The sequence below is a fragment of the Zea mays genome, chromosome 10 (assembly GCF_902167145.1).
Source record: "Zea mays cultivar B73 chromosome 10, Zm-B73-REFERENCE-NAM-5.0, whole genome shotgun sequence".
Classification (NCBI taxonomy): domain Eukaryota; kingdom Viridiplantae; phylum Streptophyta; class Magnoliopsida; order Poales; family Poaceae; genus Zea; species Zea mays.
The window spans coordinates 58565865-58588840 of NC_050105.1; positions in this window are offsets into that span (position 1 = coordinate 58565865).

Genomic DNA, 22976 nt, shown 5'->3' on the forward strand with positions numbered 1-22976 from the left:
GTCACATGCGGTCATGAAGTCCCACATGGCACTGGGGTTGCCATGTCCGGAGAAATCCCAGCCGATGCTGGGATCGTCATCTTCCTCGGACCCGGAGGGCCCGTAGGTCGAGACGTCCGTCAGTCGGTCCCAAGGCGACCGCATACAGAACCTCAGTGGGGTTGCACTCGCCTCAATGAGAGCGCCCGCCAAAACGAGGTCGTTTGGCGGGTTGAGGCCGAGTCGAAATGACGCAAGATGGGAGTTAGTCGTTACCTTTTGGTCGACGTGGAGCGACGTAGTCACATCGGGGACTGGTTGCGCCGTCATCTCTGGTTCGAGGGCGACGTCCTGCAGGCTTTCCGCGAGCGCGCCGGCGTCGTCTTCTTGCTCGGGGTCAGCGTGCCGCGGGGGGACGGCGCTTGCCTCCGTCTCGAACGCGAGGTCGACGTCCGGCGTGCCTTCCGTCGGGGCGTCGGGGGCGTCGATTCGCTCGACGGCCGGCGAAGCGTGGCCTCCCGTCTGGCCTTGACGGCCCCGCCTCCTCCTCCGTTGGCGGGGGAGAGAACGGAGCGAGCCCGAATGTTGCTCTTCCACCACGCGGGGTAGACGTCGTCGATTCCGCCGCCGGCGGGCGGGTTGTCGGCCGCCATTGTCGTAGTCGCGCGGCGGTGGAAGAAGTGTCATGTCGTAGCTGCCGTCGAAGGACATGAACTCAAGAGTCCCGAAACGAAGCACCGTCCCGGGCCGGAGAGGTTGCTGGAGACTGCCCATCTGGAGCTTGACGGGGAGCTGTTCGTCAGCACGCAGCAGGCCCCTACCTGGCGCGCCAACTGTCGGCGTTTCGAGACAGGGGGGTCCCTAAGCCGACGAGTGAGTGTGCTGCGTGCCCCAGCCCAGATGGGTCGAGCGCGTGGGCGAGCGCGGAGGGGGGAGAGGCGAGGCGGCCGGAGCCGAGCGTGAGAGAGGTGGAAGTCCCGCGGCCTTCGTGTTCGTCCCGCGCCCAGGTCAGGTGCGCTTGCAGTAGGGGGGTTACAAGCGTCCACGCGGGTGAGGGAAGCGAGCGGCCCCAAGAGAGCGCCTGTCCCGTCCTCGGTCCCGCGCGGCCAACCTTTTCTGAGAAGGCCCCGGTCCTTCCTTTTATAGTCGTAAGGAGAGGAACCAGGTGTACAATGGGGATGTAGCAGAGTGCTACGTGTCTAGCGGAGGGAGAGCTAGCGCCCTAGGTACATGCCAATGTGGCAGCCGGAGAGATCTGGGCACCCTGCTGGCGTGATGTCGTGGCTGTTGGAGGTGCGGCGGAGCCTGATGGAGGGACAACTGTTGGAGCGGTCGAGTCCCTGCTGACGTTGTCCTGCTTCCGTAAGAGAGCTAGGGGCCGCCGTCGTCATAGAGCTTGTGGAGCGCCATCATTGCCTCTCTGGCGGAGCTGGCCGGATGAGACGCCGGTCTTGTTCTCCGTGACCCGAGTCGATTCGGGGTGGGATGATGATGGCGCCTCCTGTTGATGTGGCGGTCTGTGCCCTAGGCAGGGCGACGTGGGGTTTCCTCCGAAGCCGAGGTTGAGTCTGCCTTCCGTTGCCGTGGCCGAGCCCGAGCCAAGGGGTCGGTCGAGGCGGAAGTCGTTCGGCCGAGGCCAGGGCGGAGTCCGAGCCCTGGGGTCGGGCGAGGCGGAGTTTCGTCGTCTTCCGGGTCTTAGCCCGAGTCCGAGCCCTGGGGTCGGGCGGAGCGGAGTTCGCCGTCTTCCGGGTCTTAGCCCGAGTCCGAGCCCTGGGGTCGGCGGAGCGGAGTTCGCCGTCTTCCGGGTCTTAGCCCGAGTCCGAGCCCTGGGGTCGGGTGGAGCGGAGTTCGCCGTCTTCCGGGTCTTAGCCCGAGTCCGAGCCCTGGGGTCGGGCGGAGCGGAGTTCGCCGTCTTCCGGGTCTTAGCCCGAGTCCGAGCCCTGGGGTCGGGCGGAGCAGAGTTCGCCGTGGCGCCTTTGGCGAGGCCTGACTGCCTGTCAGACTTACTCTGCCGAGTGGCGCTGCAGTCGGAGTGGCGCAGGCGGCGCTGTCCTTCTGTCAGACTGGCCAGTGGAGCGGTGGAGTGACGGCGGTCACCTCGGCTCTGCCGGAGGCGCGTGTCAGGATAGAGGTGTCAGGCCTCCTGTGCGTTAAATGCCCCTGCAATTTGGTCAGTCGGTGTGGTGATTTAGTCAAGGTTGCTTCTGAGCGAAGCCAAGGCCTTGGGCGAGCCGGTGATGTGTCCGCCATAAAAAGGGGGCCTCGGGCGAGACGGAAGTCTCTCGAGGTCGGCTGCCTTCGGCCGAGGCTAGGCTCAGGTGAAGCGTGATCGAGTCACTCGTGTGGACTGATCCCTGACTTAATCATGCCCATCAGGCCTTTGCAGCTTTATGCTGATGGGGGTCACCAGCTGAGAATTAGGCGTCTTGAGGGTACCCCTAATTATGGTCCCCGACAGTTATGCTTTAGCTTAAGGCTTATGTTTAGTTATGATTTCCAAATATTTGAATTAGGTCCCCCTAGCTCGAGGATCATGATTGTTGTTAATTCAAAGGTAGCTAGTGTTTGCCTAGGAGTTGTAATGCCTTACTAGCAATATATTACCCTCTTCGGCATAATGTTATTATCTTGTATTGTTTATAATTATTCGCACTCGTATGCATTATGCATATCAATCAGGTACGTTAATTGATCGCACGATGTGGAGGAAAAGTGTTGGATGAACCTCAAAGTGATGCTGACGAATAAACCAGAGGAATGGATGATCTGATCAAGCGCCAGGATGTGAGATGATCGCCACGTGGACGTCATCTAACAACACTAACGTAGTGTTATCCCAGGCAAGCCCCGGTGCATTTGCCACCCCCTTGTTGTTATAAAACTTTTATCACTTATATGTTGCATTAGGTGATAGGAGTTGTGTGAATAAACAATTGATGCATTACCATTCCTTGGAATTTGATTACTATTCCTTGATTCCTGTTTATAAAAGAGAACTAAAGATGCTTAGTCCTGCTTAGATAATTAAAAGTTGTTCTTTTTTAAAAAAGATAATGTGTTACACGGGATATGGGAAATTGTTGTGAAAAAGAAATTGGGATGGTGAATCCATATGGCCATGATGGATTCAACATCCAGAAAAAGTACCTCTGTCAGGTACCAAGGATTGGGAAATGGTTTAACTAAAATGAGACCAGACGTTGAGCAGGAAAGGTCGCCCGTCTGTGTCGATTAAGGACCGTTCCGATTGTTGGCCTGCTGATCTAGGACCCTTTAACTGGCCACATGCCTCATCATGGGTAAGCTTAGCCTCGGTCGGACCAATACCAGAACAGCTCGCACGCACTGGGAGTGGAGAGATGGCGAGAGTAGCTTGTACCCTCCGTGGCAAGAGACTGGAAGGTGGGGTGCTGTACTCTCGGAAACATGGCGGGTACCATGGCGAGAGTAACGTGTACCAACCAGGCCAACGGCTGGAAGGTGGGGTGTTGTACTCTCGGAAACATGGCGGGCACCATGGTGAGAGTAACGTGTACCAACCAGGCCAATGGCTGGACGGTGGAGTGCTGTGCTCTCGGGTCGCGTGAACCCGTTCTGGTCTTGAGAAACCCGGTGGCGAGTTGACATATGCAAGGGTTAAGTGCTACATATGTCGTGTGGTTGGAGATCCTCAGCTGAGTATTAATCGATTCGGATCGCCGTTACTTCTCGGATATGAAGACTGGATCACTGCCCTGCATCGTAGATAACAAGTGAAACTAAAGTTGCTAAAAGGAAGCTAGTGTAGGATAAGTGAATGCTCTAGATTAGGCAAATCTAGATTCAGGAAAAGTACTTAATCTGTGAAGTAAAAGTTTGGCATAAGGATCCACTACTAGTAAGCTTTTCTGCAAAAACGAGTCTTTGAAATTTGATGAACTTTACCTTGATTCCCAACAAACCAGCATACCCTTGAGAGTCTTTTCTTTAGTCGGGTAAGTCTTGCTGAGTAATTCCATACTCAGGGTTTTATTCCCTGTTGTTTTTCAGGTTATAATTTTGTTCTGTTGTGGATGGTGCTAAGTGCCGGTGGGCTCGGTCTTCTTATATAAGTATATCCCATCTTTAGCTTCTCTATCGAGGATTGTCTCTTAAGCTAGCATGTATCTTCAAATTTACAAATATTTTATAACATTTCAAATTTGTAATTCTTTTGAATCATTTTCTCTTGTAATCACTCCGATAATTGTATAATGTAAAATTATTGTAACATGTAATCATTTTGTAATAAAGAATTTATTTCCGCTGTAAGTGTTTGTATGTGAGTTGTGTTTACTTAATCCTGCGATCTTGGCGGTAAGTCGTTTATCCGGGGTCCTCGGGGCACTCGAACAGATCCTGTTAAGTTGTTTGGTGCACATGCATAGCCGTCTGAGGTCGTTGAGACAAGGACAGGTGCATGTGGGCCCGATAACTTGGGAGGTTCTGCGACATCGAAGCTATCCATCATCAGGTCAAAAGGAAGAGAGAGAAAATGCTTTGTCTTTCCGATCTACAGAAGAAGATCGATGAAGCTGCTAAAGAAATACGTCATCTTACTCAAGATGACCAGGATCGAAGACCTCCACAAAGAGAGCTTCGTCAAGACAATTTCTACATTGATGATGATTGGTATGACGATTTCCATCATGAAAATTTTGCTTTTGATGATGCTTCTCCTCTATCAGCATAACTGCAGGCTACCCCATGGCCCCCATCATACAAGCCACCTCAGCTCCCCATGTATGATGGGCACTCAGATCCGAAGCAGTTCCTGATGAGCTATGAAGCAACTATATCTTTGTACGGGGGCAATACCGCAGTCATGGCAAAATCTTTCGTCATGGCAGAAGCTTAAGGACATGGTGGTCACCAGCTTTCAAGGGTTTCAGACAAAGACAGTCACTACTCAGGCTTTGTTCCAGTGCACTCAAGACCATGAGGAATACCTTCAGGCATATGTCCGAAGGTTCTTGCGTCTGAGAGCACAAGCGCCCATGGTGCCCAATGAAATCGTCATTGAGGCCATGATTAAAGGTCTTCGGCTAGGGCCTACGACTCAATACTTTGCCAGGAAGCCCCCTAGACTCTGGAGAAGCTGCTTTAGAAAATGGATGAGTACATCCGGGCTAACAATGACTTCCGCTAAAGAAGGGAGGAAGCTTTTAGATTTTCTGAGATGACTAGGGGCTTCGGAGGAAGAATTCACCCTAGGCATGTCAGATCAATCCACAGCTCCAGTCAGAACGATGACAAAGGAGGCCAGTTTCAAAGGCCACAGCACAGCTCACAATCTTCAGGACAACATCAAAGCTCCTTCAGGCCACCAGCTCCAAGGGGCCGAGGCGGTAGGGGCTTTGAAGGAAGATATGGGGATCAGCCTACAAAAATCTATTGCTTATTCTGTGGTGAAGACAAGGGCCACACGACAAGAACGTGTCAGATTACCATTCAAAAGCAAAAAGAGATCGCCGAAGCAGAAGCCCGGCAAAATCAGCCAAAGCAGGTCTTACATACTGCTTCGTGCCACTCTCCCTACATACCAGAGTATGTGGGCAATCAACCTGCAGCTTCTGTTGCTTCGGCAAGCCATTCACAAGCTTCCTGGCCTCAGCTTCCACCGCCACCACCATTGCAACCTGCTTATACCCGAAGCCAGCAGCCAGAAGGGCGCCAGCACTCCCAACAATAACATGACTTCAGGGAGGAGTCCGAAGCTCGTACAGTCAACATCACTGTACATGAGTCAAAGCACATATGCTGAGCAATATCCTGCTTCTGAAATACTTTTTATTTTCTATGCCATTTTGCTTTTTGTATAAGGAACAAGCAATGAAAACCTAGTTTTAATTTCTTGTAATGATTCAGCCTCTACCAGAATGAAATATATCTTCTTCACAGATTTACGAAGCTTAAAAGTTGTTCCTAAGGGAATGCAGAGCCAAAATTGACGAAGCTACAAAAAGTCGTTCCTAAGGGAGCGCAGTGTAAGTTTTCTACTCAAAAGTCATTCCTAAGGGAATGCAGAGCCAAAATTGACGAAGCTACAAAAAGTCGTTCCTAAGGGAGCGCAGTGTAAGTTTTCTGCTCAAAAGTCGTTCCAAAGGGAATGCAGAGCCAAATACCGCCGAAATATAAGGCAAAGAAGTTTAAAAGTCGTTCCTAAGGGGATGCAGAACTTATACCGCCGAAATAGAAGGCGAAGAAGTTCAAAAGACGTTCCTAAGGGGATGCAGAACTTATATCACCGACATAGAAGGTGAAGAAGTTCAAAAGTCATTCCTAAGGGGATGCAAAGCTTGTGTATTCTAGTGTGGGCGTGTGGGTGTGTGTCTTCGGCATCCTCATCATTTTGCATCATATCATCACATCATTTTACATAACATGACATCATACATCATATTGCATTAACGACACAAGAATTGAATACGAAGCCAATCATCGGCAAATGCTTTGTCAAAATGAGAATGTGGTAAGGCGCGAAGTAAGCTTTGGGAAATACAGTTTTATCAGGCTTGTCATAAGAAATGATCTCTTTCTTTATGAAGCATGAAAAGAAGGGAAGGTCTTTTTTCGCCGAAGGCTCAAAAATGGTATGTGTGTAAATTCCATGCATCGCAAAGAAATAAATTACATTAATTCACATATTCAATTCAAAGTTACATACATCAAATGTCACATAGTTTTGTTACAATAGAAGCTTAATGTTCATTCCATTGTCCCATACATCAAGCATTTCAAAATATTATTACAATGAAATCTATTCTTCTCTAAGGACTTTTTCCGCAACTTCGTTCAAAAGTTTATCGACGACTTCATCAATAATGGAGTCCGCCATGCTTATAATGTCTAGTGCTTACTTCATTTCTGGATCAGCTAGGGGATCGTACGGTTCCGGCGGCAGAGATAGTTCAGCTGAAGTAGGTAAAATTGATTAGTTCGAAGCCACAAAGCAAATACTAAAGCTAAAAGACCAAAAAATAATACATATATGCCTTTCGTGTTCTGCAACCTCTTCAGCTCGTTTTGCTTCTGCTCGGGCGTCGTGGGTGTCTTTTTCACTCTTTTTTATAATCTCATGGTCCAGCTCTCGGCCACCACTCACCCAGACATCATTATAAAATTTCCTGCCCATTAAAGTTGCTTCAGCTGAAGGATCCTTCGTATTGTCTATGGAGAAGGCAGCTTCGGCCTGGGCTATAGCCTTAACATGATCACATCCGGCCTTCTCTAGAATAGCCGAGATTCCCCGCACACCGGAAAACGCGCAAATATCACTGCGATCACTCAAAATTTCCTTGAAGGCTTCGGCTTCTCCACTTATCCATTCAACAACGCCTTTAGGGTCGCCTCGTATGAAGTTTTCTTCAGCAGAGTAAGCGCCCACTTTGGCGAAGCTAGTTTTTATTTTTTTCACGCAATCCAAGGATTTCTCAAAGCTTCTTTCCTTGGATTCGCGAAGTTCTTCAACATTTTTCTCTAGCTTATTTTTTCCAATATTCACTAGTTTTTTTATTATCCTGTGCAAGAGCGCAGTTCTCTTTAGCTTCGGCCAGTTGTCTCCGAAGGTCTTCAATTTCGGTTTTTCTGGGCTTCGGACTGAGCTTTGTAATTAGCCTCGTCTTCCTTTACTTTGTTTACAAATGAAATCAAAATTTTGTCTTTCTCTAGACCTTCCTTTCTTAGTTCAATAACCTCAGACCGAAGGTTGTTAAGAGCCATTGTATAGCCTTCGTCTTCGGCGCTCTTCTGAGCCCTCAAGGCATTACTAAGAATTAATCCCTGCAAAGAAGAAAGAGTTGAGCATGGCAATAAAATACTTCATTTTCTAGCTTCAAAATTAACCTCTATACCTTTATACTGTTGTACGCGAGGCTATCAGCAAGATCATCCTTCGACAAGACCGAAAGGCCTTCTTCAAGCTTAGGAAATCCCATACTCTTAGCTATCTCTCGGCACACGGATATTTCTTTGTTTTCCGGGAGACAGTACAGGAAATCATCTTCGTTGGTACCATTGAACACTAAGGCCCCCTTCAGATATTTCAGTCTTTGGGCATAGTGTTTGGCCTCCAAGATCTCTTCTTCAGATAATTTTTCCCCGAAGCATGTCGAACAATGTAATCAATATCTTCAGCTAAGGCTTCGGGGACAGGAGATTTTGCTTTTTCTACCATATCTTGCTCTGTCGTCTTGCCGGTATCTAAAATTTACTGACCCACCTTATCTTCAGGCTCGGCGGCCTTCGTCTCAGTAGGCGCTGAAGGCCCAGCTTTGGCTTCGACTTGGATTTTGGCAGCTTCGGTAGTTTTCTTGGGAGGAGCAGGAGTTAAGGCCTTCGTGGTCTCTATAACAGCGTCTAGCACGCTGGCCATCCTCCTCTTGGGAGTTGCAGCAGGAGCTTTTTGCATCTTCGGCAAATCTGCCTCTGCTGGTGGGCTCAGGATTTCTGGCACTTTTATCACTTTTTCCACCTGTGGCTCTTCGGCCTTATCATCTTTAGCTTCGGCTGGCCCGACTGTAGGCACCTTCGGCACTACAGTCAGCTCTTCAGCGCTCTACACAATCAGAGCAGTTTGTCTTGCTTCGGCAGCCGAAGAGATCCCTTCGCCAAATTCAGGTACTACGATCGGTTCAATATAACGTGGCCGGTGGGTCAGAACCTTCACCTTTTTGCTCTTCGGCTTAGCTGGGTGGCCGAATTGACAGTCTTTCTCTTTTTCCCTTGCCCTCGTAGCGGGTATTGGTAATCAGGGTATACAAAGCCAATCGCATCAAATACACTGTTTAATCTTTTCTTGCCCCGACTCCCAAAAACTGCGGACAAAGCATTATCTTCGGCCTTGGAGTATGCCCCGAGTTGCTCATCACTAGTAGCTTCAATACACTTCAGCCAGTCATCGTCTAGCTCATCAATCTTCTCCCTAAATCTGAAGGTATACTTCAATCGTACCAGACCACCCTCACTGGAATCGGTGGTGGTCTCCTTCGGCATATCCCAGCTCTCTACAAGTGGCCATACCCTGAAGGCTATATGATCTTGAATCAAATCCCTCGTGCCAATGAAGGCACACACAGTGCTAAAGGCCTTCTGACATGCTTCAACATTGCCATCAATTTCCACCTTCGGCCTTCGGAGGCCGAAGCGAGACCAGATGGGGCGCTGAATGATTTCTTTGATGTCTTCCCTTGTCTTTAAACCATTTTTAACGTAAAACCACTCCTCCATCCAGGCCCCATGCCATCTTTTCCGGAATGTTGGCACCGGGGCTGTGACACCCCAGGTGTCTATTTCGTGTTATGTCAGGAGATTTATCCTAATCTCGGATGCTCAGTGAAAATTTCTATTTCTCGATCACATCTATCTCCATTCATCAAGTTACTCATGAATGTTTCACCAAGTTTGGAATTATTCGATCTCAAGAACAACCAAATTTGGAGCCTGTTAAAACTTTTTGTTTCTCGGAGCAAACGCAAATTCGAAAGTCAATCTCGCCTCGCAACTTCCGTTCAGACTCATTTATTCGGACTCTCGATAATTGTTATGTTATCCAATCGGTGTCTGAATCCTCCTTCTCGACAGTCGGTCTATGTCCAAATACGTAGTCCGAATCCGCATTCTCCTGCGGAATCTCTGTAGTGTCAACCTCTAATTATTTCTTATGCAATTCAGCTTGTTATATTTATGTCATCATTCATCTCTATCTATCAAGTGTATTCTAAAGATTTCTCAAAGTTTGAACGAAATATTTGTATGAAATTATAAATCATACGCTTGCTTGAAACTGCTCAATTAAGTAAAAGCAAATTTAGAAATTCAACCAAGTTATTCCAACCTTTCCAAAATACTATATATGAACTCTACAACAAAAGTTATTAAGGGTCCATGGCAAGGAAATGTCAAGAAAATAGTCTGATTGCCTTAAATATTAATTGAGAGCTTTATAATGATACTACCTTGACCTAAGTGAAACTTTTATTTATATTCAAGATATGAGGTTTGACCTTTAATAAAAATTGTAGAACCTGTGTTATACAACAAATGTTATATTTAAACCAAGCCTTGATTCAATCTTTAAGAATCTCAAACAGTGCCATCAAGACAGAATAAAAATCTGATTTCAGGATTCAAATTCTTCTAAGTCTGAAATCAGTGTCGTTCGGGTCGACGTCTCGCGTTCCCAAATTTGTGTTGAACAACTCATGTTTCCCCAAATATAAAAGTTGTTAATAACTAATACAGGTACAACATATTAAAAGATGGCATTCATCCGATTTCGTTTGACATATTTTGACACTCAGTTTTCACAAGTTTCCACTGATTTCTAACCCACTGACAAACCAGTTTTCGTGGGTCTATAACTCTCTAACCAGTGTCCGAATCGCCTCAAGTCTTGTACAAGATTTGTAGAGTATACATCAAGGAACATATCTTCTACAGTGATCCAGGTCCGAATTCAAACAGAAATTGCCAAAAATGTCCGTCCAACGTTGCTCTGTCATTACCTGCCAGCAGGCTCACATGTCCAGAGCTCTGCAGCATGCCGCCCGTGTGCTCCAATGGCTGAAGCTTGCCCCCTCCTTTTATACCCGTGCGCCAGCAGGTCCCTCGCCCCCCTGGCGTTTGCCTTCTCCCCGGCTTCCTCCAAGCTGTGGCCCTAGCGCCCTCCCTCTGGTGCTCCTCTACCAGGACGTCGGTGACCTTCTCCCAGCAAATCCCCATCCATGGCGCTAGCTATTGGGGGCATCTTCTTCCTCACTGTTGAGCTCTAAAAAGAGCAGTGCAGACGGTCCGGCCCCGAGGCCAGACGGTCCGCGGTCCGGACTGTCCGCGGTGGTGGCGCGGACGGTCCGCGCGCGCGCAGAGTCAGTTAGGGTTCCTAGTTTCTCGCGGGATTTGTTACCTAAAACCGCGGGATTAACTCGGGAAACAGTTGAAAACGGATCCAGACCTCCCCCTTTATATAGATGAAGGGCTACGGCCGATTAAACCCCCAACAATCGAACCAATACAACTTCTATCTCGTATTTATTTTCAGCACAATTAGGAGTAGTTCTAGTCTAGTTCTAGTTTAGCCCTAGTTTAGTATTCCAATCCCCAAATTCTCTGCCTCTCCTCGACTCTACGTCGATTAGAGGAGTCTAGGTCGGCCGGCCCGAGCCTAGACAACTCCTAGGATCTCTCCTCCCCGATGGGGTCTCTCCCGGGAGCGAGATCCAGGCGCCGCCGGCGATCTTCCGCCGCCCCTGCGCACGCGCGGACCGTCCGGCCCTAGAGTGCGGACCGTCCGGCCGTCAGGCAGGGAACCCGAGCTCCTGCACCAGGTCACGGACCGTCCGGTCCTGTGCCGCGGACCGTCCGCGTCTGACCAGAGAGCACCGCCGCCTCGCGCCAGGTCGCGGACCGTTCGGCCCCAAGCCGCGGACCGTCCGCGCCTAACCAGAGAGCACCGCCGCTGGTTCTTTTGAGTGATTGGCGCCTCCGAAAAGGTGTCAACATACTTTTTGGCGACTCCGCTGGGGACCTAGGTGTCTAGACCTGCTAAAAATCGGCCCATAGATGGCCGGTTCTAAGGATCACACCAAGATCTCCACTACCAACATCATCAAGCCGGCCATGGAGGCGCTCCCGGCTGATGACCAAAGGCCCTTTGAAGACCTCGTAATGCGCGATGAGAAGGAGGTGATGCGGCAATGGAATGAACAACGCGACAAGGAAGAGGCGGAACTGCTGCATAAACTCTTCGAACGGCGCAAGGAGGCGGCGGACAAGTACTTGTCACACTTCACGGTAGATCGCCACCAGAAGATCGTCCGTCAAGGGGAGATCGATATGGAATCTCTCCTGCGTCCACTTCAGGGTCCCGCTGTAAGTACTCCAGATCTATCTCTTACGACTTTCACAGATCAACGAGGAGATCAGTTAAAGCAATATGTAGATGAATCTATTAAAATGCATTTACGTGCATACGAGAAATCAGCTGCTCCTAACTTTCCATCGCGAGAGTCTAATACAGTGCCACCCGCGTCAAACACATCGGCTATAAATGGGTCACCCTTGATCCAGCCATCATATGGTATGCCGATGCACGCTTTCGTGCCACCATCACAGCCACAACCACTAGGCACGCGGCAAGTACTGGACGCGGCCGGACCATCCGAACATCATCTCAGACAGTCCGGTTATACCGCGGACCGTCCGGTGTATTTCGCCGGACCGTCCGACCAGATGCAGGCCCGCACACAAAACACTCAGGTCGCACCGTACATGGCCAGACCATCAGGATACAACCCTGAACACTTCGGCCCCATCACGGACCGTCCGGTGCATCACGCCGGACCGTCCGGATATGTTGCGGACCGTCCGCCATCTTACGCCGGACCGTCCGGATATGGCATGAACCGGCCGACGTATTACGCTGGACCATCCGACTCTACATGAGTCCATGCGCAGACTGCCCAAGTCACGCCATATATGGCCGATCCATCCGGGTACAGCCCTGGACCATTCGGCCTGATCGCGGACCGTCCAGTTCTTTACGACAGACGGTCTGGGTACGAGACTACCCACGTAGCACCATACACGGCTGGACAATCCGGATATACCTTCAGACCATTTGGCCAGGTCGCGGACCATTCGGCCTCTTACGCCGGACCGTCCGGATATGCATACGCAGAGCCGAGAGCTGCGCAATACGCACAGTTCCCACATTCATCGCAACAACATTATGGTGCCCCACCAGCAACACATTATAATCATGCCATACCACCTCATGGACATAGGGCTGAATACTATTCGGCCACAAGAGAGCCTGAGGGGTATAGGGCAGGAGCTGGTGACATTAATAGGACACCTAACACACACCTCAAACATACCTGGGAGGAAAGCCGACAGAGTAATGTCAGGCAACCTGAAATCTCCACCCACAAACTCAATGGATGGTCGCCAGACATGGCAGAGAGGGTCAGAGACGACGTAGCCGGGATGTTCAGGGACAAACACGGTGTTAGTGTGTCAGGTACAGGGCAATCGTATCGGAAGCCTTATAGCCACCGATTCGACACCGTGCCATACCCACAGGGAACTAGAATACCGGACTTCTCTAAGTTTTCTGGTGAAAGTGGGAAAAGCACACACGAACATATAAGCCAATTCATAGCACACTTGGGAGAATTGGCTGATGGGGAAGCCTACCGCGTTCGTTTATTCTCGTTGTCCCTTACTGATACTGCATTTGCATGGTACGCAGCTTTGCCACCAAACTCTATTAACTCTTGGGAAGAATTAGAGCAGAAATTTCATGAACACTTCTTCTTAGGAGAACATGAGTTAGAATTGGCTGACTTAGCTTCAGTCCAACAGGGGCCTGAAGAATCGGTTAATGACTATATCCGGAGATTCCGGGACACTAGAAACCGATGCTTTCAGATTCATGTTGCAGAAAAACAACTGACAGGGCTAGCTTTCAATGGGTTGCGACCCTACTTAAAAGAAAAATTAGATGGCACCCAATTCTTTTCACTAGTGCACTTACACCGGCGGGCTATGACCTGTGAAAGCCGAAGTAAGGAAACATCAAAATCGGCTAGCCATAAGATGCATCTAGTGGGATACGATAATTCGGACGATGAATCCACGGATGTATACACCGCCGAACTGGTTTGGCCAGGACAGGCTAAACCTTCAGCGTGTTCTGCTTTACAGCCGATTCGAAAGAATCGACAAGAGGAAGTTAAGTTTACTTTTAATGTTGCCAAATGCGATAAAATATTTGACGAGTTACTGAAAAACGGCAACATTAAATTAACTCATACTATTCCTCCTCCTGATGAATTAAAGAGGCGTGCTTATTGTAAGTGGCATAATTCCTTTTCTCATGCCACCAATGATTGTAATGTTTTTCGTCGACAGATACAATCGACCATAAATGAGGGTCGATTGGCTTTTCAGGAGATGCAAGTAGACACACAACCCTTTCTTGTTAATACAATAGAACTCACATGCAAAAAGGTCTTGGTTCGGCCCGAAATGGCCGATAAAGACAAAGGCAAGGGCATCGTCATCAGCAATCCTCGCATATCACAAAAGGAGATTGCTCGAAAGGCTTCGGACGAGAAGGCTAAAAGGTCCGAAGACACCGGGGGGCAGGCACAGTTAATAAACCAAACACATCAGCCTAGCCCCAGCATCGTAGATGGTCCGGCACCTACGTGCGGACAATCCGGTGCTCAGACAAACGGTCCGGCTAACTCAGCCGGAAAGTCCACCTATGACCAAAGGCGTCAACCTCTACACAAAGCAAGGAAAAAGACGCAAGGTCAAAGCACATATAATCGGCTGATCAAAGCCGATCCTACTTTTGATCAGTTGCTCTCCAAAAATACTAGCAAAAAGACTGTTCCACGTGATCGGTCAACAAAGAAACCCCGGTCACCTGCTAAAACAAAACGGTCAAACAAAACGACCCGAAAAGCGACACAACAAGCATCGCCTATTCATTCTATGAGACCAGGGTACTTTCCACCTATTTACTCATCGTCGGTATATTATCCTGTTCAAACATGGAATGGCACGATGATGAATCCATGGTACATGTATAGTCCCTTCGTCTATCCAGACTGGGGGGCACCTCCATTCTATTCCTTTTGATCCATTGATCAAATAGTCATGGCCGAGAAAGATACAATCTGAAACGGCCTTTATATTGGTGCTTTATTGAATAATCTCCATATCGAAAAGCCGGTGACCTACATCAGGTTTAGTTCATATGCTTTTGGTTCGTCAACCTTCACCAAAAGGCAGGGGGGCATATGTTGAGCTCTAAAAAGAGCAGTGCGGACGGTCCGGCCCCGAGGTCGGACGGTCCGCGGTCCGGACTGTCCGCGGTGGTGGCGCGGACGGTCCGCGCGCGCGCAGAGTCAGTTAGGGTTCCTAGTTTCTCGCGGGATTTGTTACCTAAAACCGCGGGATTAACTCGGGAAACAGTTGAAAACGGATCCAGACATCCCCGTTTATATAGATGAAGGGCTACGGCCGATTAAACCCCCAACAATCGAACCAATACAACTTCTATCTCGTATTTATTTTCAGCACAATTAGGAGTAGTTCTAGTTTAGCCCTAGTTTAGTATTCCAATCCCCAAATTCTCTGCCTCTCCTCGACTCTACGTCGATTAGAGGATTCTAGGTCGGCCGGCCCGAGCCTAGACAACTCCTAGGATCTCTCCTCCCCGACGGGGTCTCTCCCGGGAGCGAGATCCAGGCGCCGCCTGCGATCTTCCGCCGCCCCTGCGCACGCGCGGACCGTCCGGCCCTAGAGTGCGGACCGTCCGGCCGTCAGGCAGGGAACCCGAGCTCCTGCACCAGGTCGCGGACCGTCCGGCCCTGTGCCGTGGACCGTCCGCGTCTGACTAGAGAGCACCGCTGCCTCGCGCCAGGTCGCGGACCGTCCGGCCCCAAGCCGCGGACCGTCCGCGCCTGACCAGAGAGCACCGCCGCTGGTTCTTTTGAGTGATTGGCGCCTCCGAAAAGGTGTCAACACTCACTATGGCGGGAGCTCCCTTCTCTCCATGCTCCAGTGCCTCGCCACAGATGTCGCTCCTCCACAACGTGCCACTCCTCCGGCAGCTCACCGTTTAAGCTCGGCGTCGTGCTCCTCCTTGCTTGTGGCTGTGCGTACGTGCTGCAGTGGAGAAGAAGACCCCATGAGCCAATGACAAGTGGGCCCAGGGACGAATGTGAGTGTGCTGAAAATTTCAGATTTATGTATTGTGTTCAAAAATTCATATCTCGAGTTTTAGAGCTTCCAAAATCACAAAACTTGCTTTGTTGCCTTCCTTATGAAATGTTTTATCTGTTAGATCTATATGTTGGTATGTTTTAGTGGAAAAGTTTTTCTGTAGAAATTCATATTTAAAAACTGGTTTACAAAACAAATGAACTTGCTTCTCTCCATAATTTTATTTATAAAAATCCAAAAATGATGAAACCTGTTTATTTAGTTAGATGTTGTCATACTCCATCAAGGAAAAAAATATAAAACTTATATGTTGTTCACTGTTTTCTTGGTGGGCTAATTAAATCATGTTAAATAGGGAAAAGAAAATTTATTTGCTTGATATTTTTGGATCTGTAGCTCTAGTGTTCCAAATGGGTTGAAATTGTTACAGTAGACTCTTGGTGTGATGCTTGGTGACTGATAAAAAGTTCATGAATTGTTGTGCATATATGATTAAGTTAGTGATTTAACTTGTTTAATGCACCTTAAGTAGTTTTAAATGATTTAAAAATAATGTATAGATGCAAAAATGGAAAATAGTGTTCCACTGTCCTTGCATGATTTTATAGTAGCATGAGGAAACTTAATATGGTCATGCATCCATAGAAAATAATTAGTTTTAGATTTAACTTGCTCTCACATGCTTTATTGCATTAACAATTTGTTATTTTTGTAGTAAATAAAATATAAAACCTGAACATGTGAAATTTATACATTAGTCATAATTTGTTATTACCTATGCCTCATAAAAATGCCAGCCCAAAATTAGATAGTTTCATATGGTGCTAAAATGACACACATTTTATAATTATAAGAAGAATTAGAGACAAATTAGAAGTAAACAAAAGCGTGCATGTTTCTTGAAATGATTAAGTGTCTTGATATAAATTGAAATTTGATAACTAAGTCATAATGATTTAAACTTAAGAAATTGGTGGTAGTATCTCTCTATGATTTTGCTTGGTAATTTAATTGAGTGCTCTCGTGCTTGCAAACTAAAATTTCTGCGTGAACAGTGTTGGTTGTGCTCTCGATTTCGAGTAGACACATCGAGTGGTCAAGTAGGCTCATAATACAAGTTGTGTAATGGAGTTAGTTCATTTTAGAATGATTGTTGAAATGCTCCGTTCATGAGATGAACATGTAGGGTTATTTTGAATCGAGTCGATGTGGTGTGATGATGATATTTGTGATTAAACTGGAAGTCATGTAAACTCATAGTAAAGCCTAGTTTTAAGTTGCAAGCGATGCGGGAAATGTTTTAGTAAAGATATATGTGAAATGTGAATGAGTTGTTCTAAGTATGCGGTATGTGGTGTAGTGGTGGTATGAAAAATAGGTTAGCACGCAATTGACTAGTTGGCGAGTTCGATTGAAATTATTTAGTTATTTTGAATTGTAAGGTGAAGTGATGGCATGACTTCGTAACCATCACACCATCAGTTAAATAACTATAATTAAGTGTTAAAAACAACTAGAGTAGCAAGTGGAGGGTAATTGTAAAGGCTAGGTGGAAAATAAAGTGAAATATTGTCGTAGTTAGGACTGCACGCACTGTTTTCGTCGTGCTGTTTGTTTAATAAACTAAATCATGTTTTCTGTAGAAAAGCCATATATAAAAGTTGTAAATACCTTTATTATCTTACATGTGTTAAAATTTGACAGCCATAAGTCTGATTGTTTAGAAGTTGTGCTTTTCACAAATTCAGTAACTGAATCTGTCCAATTTCTGTATAGATTTCATAAATTGTATTGTTTGCTTAAGTTAATATTACAATCTGTTCATAATCATTATAATAAAGTTGTAGATGCTTTTCTTATCTTTCTTGTGTTAAAATTTCATAACCACAGGCCTGATAGTTTAAGAGTTATGAAGTTTTCAAACTGGTTGTTGTGTTCTGTCCACTGGCAGAACATATTTCGAAAACTGTGTTGTTTGATTTAGTTAAACATTGAATCACTTCTTGGTGATTATAAAAGTTGTGTAGTACGTTTGCTGAGCTTTCCAAAAAGTCTTGTATCACTCTTTTTGGTGATCTTAAAATTAAGTTATGGGTGTTTGAAGTGTGAAGTCTAAATCTGTCCAGTTCTGGACAGCAAAACCTTCTAATGTCTTTTATCCTAAATTGCATATTGAATCACCTTGAGATATTTATAAATGATTTGTAGCCAGTTTCATTATCTTTCCATAAAGTCTAGGATCAATTTATTTGGATGTCTGAGTCTCTCGTTATGGATTTTTAAAGTCGCAAGTCTGAATCTGTCCAAATCTGGACAGAGCTGTTGTGTTAGCACCTTTTGACCTTGCTAAGTGTTGAACCGTGCTGAGGTGAAAATACCAAAGTTGTAGTTCACTTTTTAAGCTTTCCAGAAAATCATAGTTTACTATTTTTGGATTAATATTTGAAGAGTTATGATTAAAACAAATAACTGATGTGCTGTTGTCCTAAAAATCTGCATGTGCTCATTTAATTGTTAGTTCACCCTTTTGGCTAAAAATGGTTGGTTAGCACTAAATTAATATAGACTTGCCATGACTAAGCTGAATAATGCATGTGTGTCATGTTTTATATGTTTCTTCTCTAGTTGATTTTGATATAGGAGTTTCATAGACATGGATGCCTAGGTCCTATTTAAACTTACGTTGTCTTGGTTGCTCTTTTGTGGTCAATAGGAGAACAAATGAATGATTAAGGTGAGCGTACTAAATGCGTGCACTTGTGATGTTGTAGTCGTGTTGCGTAAATAAATAAAATGCTTTCGTCTTTTTATTGGTGTTAATGTTGAATGCCGATAACGTGTAGATAACTAATGCTAACGTGTGGTTGTTCACGGTGTCTTACAATTTAGTGTTTAGTTCGTTACTGTGTCTTGAATATCTTGTGCTACTTTCATTATATTCATACATATGCATCTTGCATCTCATTTAGGACCGAGAGATGATGATCGTGCAAGTGGTGTGGTGCCAACAACAAGATGCAGTTGGTGGACGACCCAAAGAAGGATGGACTTAACCAGTGGATGCTCGCCAAGCGAGTGCCACCCAGCAAACACTATCTAAGTGTTAAATTGAAGGCAAGCCCCGGTTTTATGCATAACCATTTATATATGCTATTTTACTACACTTAATGTTTGTAGGCTTGTACCGTGCACTTAAGTGTAGGAGTTGCCTGAAACCCTAGTTGCATGAACTCAGGATTCCTTTTGAGATGGATACTAGTATGCTAGGTCGAGTAGTTGCTATGCTAAATCAGGATCTTAGTAGAAGTCGAGTGATTTTTTTAGCACTCGCGCGAGATCAGAAATTGGTTGTATGCATTTTGATAATAGAATGATGATGGTCTATGGACGCGGATCCATGGGGATGCGTTGTCTATGAGACGAAATTGGAATAAGGATTAATGTGCGGATACCTGTGTCAAGCGTTTGAACGTACTAAACACATGTCAGGAAATATGGTAACCGGTAAGCCTAGTACCTGAGTGAAGCCGGGCGCAGACTTTTCCCCTCACTTGTCCTGAGACTGGGTCTCCCATTCTAGATATGGTGGGTACAAGTGCGGCCATTGCTCGGCGGCGGCCGGGGTTAGTGGAGCATGGTATGCCAAGGCGGTGAGGCTTGGCCGCGAACGGGGAATCGATGGGGACGGTTGACGTGTGTGGGGACGGAGTGCCCTGACATGTTGTGTGTTTAGGTTTACCTTGCAAGGTTAAAACTCGATTCGAATCGTCTGCTTCTTACAGCTAATGAGACTGCTTGATCCATTGTACTGCATTGAGTAATAAGTGGAATTGAGGATACTTACAAAGGATGTTGATTGATATAATCTTTGATACCATGTATGAATAGATAGGTTTTCATCTAGTCTAAATTATTATTCTAGAACTTGAAAATCTAAAAACTTGATTTTAGACTCAGCTAGTGCTTTTGGCAAACCAAACCCCTCAACCAAACAGCTTCATGGTCTAGAGGTAGAGGAGTAGACTCCTCACACTGGGTAAGTCTAGCTGAGTATTAGTATACTCAGCCTTACTTGTGGCATAATTTTTGCAGGTACCTTCTTGATTTGGTTGATGGTGTGACTTGGCCTCCATCCCTGCCACCGGGATAGACGACCGAGTGAGTTGCTGCTTCCGCAGGAGAGGAGCAGGAGGAGTAGCGTGGCCAGGCTTCGCCATTTTGCTCGGTTTTCTCCATTAGTTATTTCCGCTGCATTAAAAACTATGGTTACTATTTCTAAAACTCCGATAATGTAATCACTATTGATACTTATTAAATTTGTGGTATTATGCTTTATTGTATTTCTCTGTGCCTCACCTTCGAGTGAGCTAGTGGTATTCGATCCTGGATAAGTGGCTTTATCGGACTAGATCCGAGGGACTGATGGGTTATTCCGATTTAAGTGTGTTGCTGCCTTTAAGGGTGCGACTTGGGCACTTAAGCTGGAATAATTCGGGCGGTTCCACCACAGGGTGGTTTGCATTAGAACGGGCAATGAACCCGTAACAATCGAAGTTGTTGTGGTATTGTTCTTTGCCAATAGCCTTCGTCTCATATAAAAGCTTGTGCATGTTGCAGAAGCACTTTGCGCTCGGCTCTAGCCCCTGGCTCCTTACAGCCTAGACAAATATCCCCATCCTGATTATAGCTTCAGGGGTAATCTGATGAATAAATATTTGGAATATCTTTAATACTTCGACCACAAATTTACTCAGCGGGAACCGAAGGCCTGCCTTCAAGAAGCTTCGGTAAATAACAACTTCGTTTTCCTCCGGAGTAGGGGCAGTGCTATCTCCTCCAACTCTGACGATAGACATGTCGCGAAAATAACTCCCCCTCATGGCATCAATATGACTCTGTTTGATAGTTGACTTTCCGAAGATAGTATGGCTTGGGCGCCACGACCGATCCTTAGAGTCTTCATCCTCACTTTCCACGTCATAACTATCACTGTCATCAGAATCTTCGGATAAACCCTCCATGATCTCCTTAGTAATTTTCTCTGTATTTGTTTTTGCCATGTACTCATAAAATCCAGCAATGAAAGGATCTGCAACTTTTTTCTCTTCATACAGCTTCGTTTCCTCAGTTGTTTTTTCTCTTCAGTCATCTTCTCTCCACTCATCTTCTTCTTTTCAAATTTGGAGCAAACGTGTCTTTAAACCGAAGCTCTAAAAACTCAAAAATCAGGCAAGAGCTAATGAGCAAGAGCCAAAAGTTTGAGAAAATAACGCAAATGGCAGAAATGGCGTATCAAATGTTGCCGCTATGGTTCATATTTATACGCCCAGTGCTTTGCAACTTGGTGGACCCTGTCTGTCATTGACTGTTGCTATTCTAGCAAAGGGAAGGTGTTTTTTCGGATCTTCGGCTTAAGGCCTTCGTTCACGTCGCAGTCTAAATTCGTCTTCCGAAGGTCCTCAAAAACATGATTAATAATGTTTCCCAAGTGTAATATATGTACAGGAACCTTCGGACTCGGGATGAAGCTGTACACAATATGAAAAGCATGGTCGGGACAAAGGTTGAACCAGTTCCAAAGCTACGCACAAGGAAGCTTCGGCTTAGTAGCAAAAAAAGGAACCGACTTAAAGAGGAAAAGGCTATCTAGTCCTCGATAGATTGTCCTTAAGTCAATAGTAAACATGAAGGGCATGAATGTAATTTTACACAGGCTGCGCCCTGTGCCTATAAATAGATGAACAGTATCCCCGAACTGTTCACGCTGACTTGTATTCACTCGCGCGTCACACTTGGACTTTTGCCTTCTGTCAAGCCAAAGGTACAAATGTAATTCGATATTGTTCATGTTCATTCATGATGACATAATAAAGATATATTAATAATGTCATGTGATTATTCATGTTATTTCTCATGTTTCATATGTTTCTTCTTTCATTAATATATACTGCAATGATGAAGGTACGTCCTTCATGACCTTCGTCCGAAGATCATTATATCCTAAGGGAGATAATGCTTCGAAGGACGAAGGGCCTTAACCATTAACATTTTGTGTTACCTTGTTCTTAATTCATAACATTTGAGAACAAGTCCTCAACACGGGCGGAATTAGCTCGCCTGGTGTCTGCATGTTTCATTAGGGAAGTACTACACCCTAAGTGGCTAGCAAATCCTGTTTTTGTACTAAAGAAGAATATAGTTGATTGGCGCATGTGCGTTGACTATACCGATCTCAACAAACACTGCTCGAAGGATCTCTTCGGACTCCCTAGAATAGATCAGGTAGTCGATTCAACCGCTGTTTGCTCTATGCTCTCCTTCCTAGATTACTATTCTGGATATCACCAAATCAGTTTATCAAAGGAAGATGAGGAAAACACTGCATTCATCACGCCTTTTGGAGCCTTCTCCTATACCTCCATGTTGTTCGGCCTCAAAAACGCTGGAGCAACTTATCAGAGGGCTATCCAAACATGCTTAGCCGACCACTGGGGCAAGCGTGTAGAATCTTATGTCAACGATGTGGTAATCAAAACATAAAACCCAGAAAATTTCATCGAAGATTTACAGCAGGTATTCAACAGCCTGAGGCGCTACCACTGGAAGTTAAATCTAGAAAAATGTGTGTTTGGAGTACCAACCAGAAAGCTACTTGGGTTCATCGTTAGTCATCGAGGAATCGAGGCTAACCTAGAAAAAAATGAAGCTATAATGAGGATGGAACCACCACGATCACAAAAAAGGTGCTGAGGCTCAATGTGTGCATGGCAGCGCTAAGTCGTTTCATCTCAAGGCTCAGTGAGAGGGGAATGACATTCTATAAGCTACTCAAGAAGGTGGACAAATTTCAGTGGACCGCAGAAGCCCAAGAAGCCCTGGAAGCACTCAAGAAATTCCTGACCACACCACCGGTACTCAAGCCACCGCGCCAGGCCACATCCAGCCAGTCAGCTAAAGACTTGTTGTTGTATATCTCCTGCATGACTCACGTAGTAAGCATTACGTTGATAGTCGAACGGGCAAAGGAAGGGCGCACATACCCAGTACAACATCCTGTCTACTTCATCAGCGAAGTCCTCAGGCCCTCAAAGATAAGGTATCCTCAAGTCTAGAAGCCACTATACGCAGTACTTCTAACTGCTCTTAAATTCTGGCACTATTTCGATGACCACAAAGTCATAGTAGTCACAGGATTACCAATAGGAGATATACTCCACAACAAAGAAGTAGTTGGAAGAACA